Genomic DNA, 3,413 nt, shown 5'->3' on the forward strand with positions numbered 1-3,413 from the left:
AAACCCAGCCCCAGACAAAAACTTTAAAAAGAAAATCAAAAAAAGATCTTTTCAGACTTAACATTGAAAGAATCAGACCTGCAGTAGAAGAAATATTAAAGGAAGTCCTTTAAGCCAAAGGAAACGATGCTAGAAGGAAAGACGTATCTATGCAAAGGAATGAAGAAAACTAGAAATGATAACCACCTGGGCCAATTTATAAGACTTTTGATTTTGACTTAAACATCTTGAAAAGATGATTGATTGCTTATAGATCAAAACAAATAAACAAAAATAGAGACATAGACATATGGAATAGAATAGAAAACCAAGAGATAAAACCAGCCTCTTACTGCCATCTGATCTTTGATAAACCAAACAAAAGCACACACTGGGGAAAAGAATCCCTATTCAATAAATGGTGCTGAAAGAACTGGATAAGCACATGTAAAAGACTGAAACTAACTCAAGATGGATAAAAGATTTAAATTTAAGATATTAAATGATAAAAATACTACAAGAGTGTGAGGAAAACTCTTGGTGATGTCAGCTTGGGGAAAGATTTTATGAAGACCTCAGTAGCAATTGCAACAACAACAAAAAACAACAGCAAATGGAACTTAAGCTGAAAAGCATCTGTATAGCTAAGGACACAACAATCAAAGCAAATAGATAAGCTTCAGAATGGGAAAGATGTTTGCATGTTATAAATCTGACAAAGAGTTGATAACCAGAATCTACAGAGAACTGAAATTAAGTAACACAAAAAGAGCAAACAGTCCCATCTATCACTGGGCAAGATATATGAACAGAACCATCTCTAAAGAAGACAGATGAACACTTAACAATATGAAAAAAATGCTCATTGTGCCTAATCATCGGAGAAACGCAAACCAAAACCAACCTGAGATATCACCTAACCCCAGTGATAGCCCACATCAAAAAGTCCCCAAATTACAGATGCTGGCATGGCTGTGGAGAGAAGGGAACCCTTTTACACTGTTGGTGGGACTGCAGACTAACACAGCCTCTTTGGAAAGAAGTATGGAGAATCCTCAAAGAATTCAAATTAAAACTCCCTTCCATTTGATACTGCACTTCCATTACTAGGCATGTACCCAAAAGAAAAAAAAAATCATTTTATCATAAGGACATTTGAACTAGATTGTTTATTTCAGTTTAATTTACAATCACCAAAGTGTGGAAATAACCTAAATGCCTGTCATCTCAGGAATGGATTAATAACAAGCTGTGGTATATGTCTACCATGGAATACTGTTCATCCATAAAATGATGGGGACTACATCTTTTGTATTAACCTGGATAGAGGTGAAGCACATTATTCTTAGTAGTGTCACAAGAATGGAAGAGCAAACATCCAATGTATCCAATACTAACATGAAGCCAGTGGATGACCTAATACATGCCTACATAAGAGAAAAACTTAATTCAATTCAAGTTGGGCAATGGGGAGGGTGGAGAGGGGAGGAGAGAGGGGGATTTGTGTGCTCCCACTTAATGGGCACAATGTAAGGTTATATGGCACACCTCTTGGGTGCGGGATACAACTACAAGAGGGACTTTACCTAACAAATGCAAACATTATAATCTAGTTGTTTGTACCTTCACATTAACCTGAATTAAGAGAGAAAAACAAATGAACAAATAAACTCAATGTATTATGGACTTTGTAACATATGCTTAGGTAAAATGTGTCACAACTGTAACATAAAAGAAGAGAGGAGAAAAGTGGAACCACGTTATTGTAAAGTTTTTGTTCTCTATGTGAAAAGATACAGTATCAGTTGAAGGTATACTATGATAAGTTAAAGATGAATATCATAAACTCTAATGTGACCACTGAGAAAAGAGTTATAGCAAGTAAGTCAACAAAGGATATAAAATGAAAATTTAATATAATAAAAAGAAGGAATAAAAAGAGGAAAAATGAGAATAAAGAGCAGTTGGAACAAATAAATAGAAAGCAGATAGCAAGATGGTAAAAGTAAACCAAAGAATATCAATAACCACATTAAATGTAAATGATCTAAAGATCCAATTAAAAAGCAGCTTATCAGATTGCCAAAGAAAATGAGACCCATTTACATGCTTCCAACAAGAAATACAATTTAGTGACATAATGGACATTGAAAACGTAGAAGGGGGAGTGCGGGAGGGGAATGTAGTATGAAAAAGAACCTACTGGGTATAATGTATACTATTTAGGTGACAGGTAAAGAGCCTAGAATTCTCCACTATGTAGTTATCCCATATAAGAAAAAAAAAAAAAGAACTTCTACCCCAAATCCATTTTAATAAAAAAATGAGAAAAAAGAAATACAATTTAAATATGATTACACAAATAGGTTAAAAGTAAAAAGGTGATGCTACACTATCATGCTAACATGAGTCAAAAGAAAGATTCAACAGCTATGTTAATAAGTAGATTCTAAAGAAAGGAATGTTACTAGAGATAGAAAAGGTCAGTTCATAATGAAAGCAGAGTTAATTCTTCAGGAGTATATATTAATTCTAAAGACTTATTAACCTAATAAAATAGTTTTAAAGTATATGAAGCAAAAACTGATAGAGCTGTAAGGGTAAATAGACAAATCCACATTTATAATTGGAGATTTTAATACCTTTTTCTTAATAATTGATAGAACAAGCAGATAGAAATTAAACACAGATATAGAAGAAAGACTTAAATAACACTATCAAACAATTTTACTTGATTGGCATTTATAGAACAGTTTGCTTAATAAGAATATCAAAAAGTCTCTCAAATGCACAAGGAACATTTATCAAGCTAGACAAGATTCTGAGATATAACACAAGTATCAAAAATTTTATACGTTTGTAAGTTACACAAATTAGATTCTCTAACCACAATGGAATTAAATTTAAATTCAATAACAGAAAGATATTTGGAAAACCCCTGAATATTTGGAAACCAAATAACATGACACACTTCCAAATAGCCCATAGATAAAACTAAGACATAAAAAGAGAAATTTTGAAGTACTTTGTACTAGATGAAAATGAAAACATACCAGAATTTGTGGGCTGATGCCAACATAGTACTTTGGGAGAAATTTATGGCACAAAATGCCTATCATAGAAAAGACTGTCTCAAATCAATGACTTCAGCTTCAAACTCAAGGAAATAGAAGAAAGAAAACAAGAGAAGCAGAAGGAAGAAGATAATAGAGATCAAAACTGAAATCAATTAAATAGTAAACAGAAAAGAAAATCAATGAAATCAAGAGTTTGTTTTGTGTGTAAAATGTGATAAAACTGATAAACTTCTAGGCAGATTCCTAAGGACAAAGAAAGATAAGGCACAAATTACCAATATCAGGAATGGGAGAGGTGATATTATAAATCCTACATATATTAAATAGGTAAGAAGGAAATATTATGAACAACTTTAT

The sequence above is a fragment of the Otolemur garnettii genome, unplaced genomic scaffold, assembly GCF_000181295.1.
Source record: "Otolemur garnettii isolate 467f Iridium unplaced genomic scaffold, OtoGar3 scaffold00192, whole genome shotgun sequence".
Classification (NCBI taxonomy): domain Eukaryota; kingdom Metazoa; phylum Chordata; class Mammalia; order Primates; family Galagidae; genus Otolemur; species Otolemur garnettii.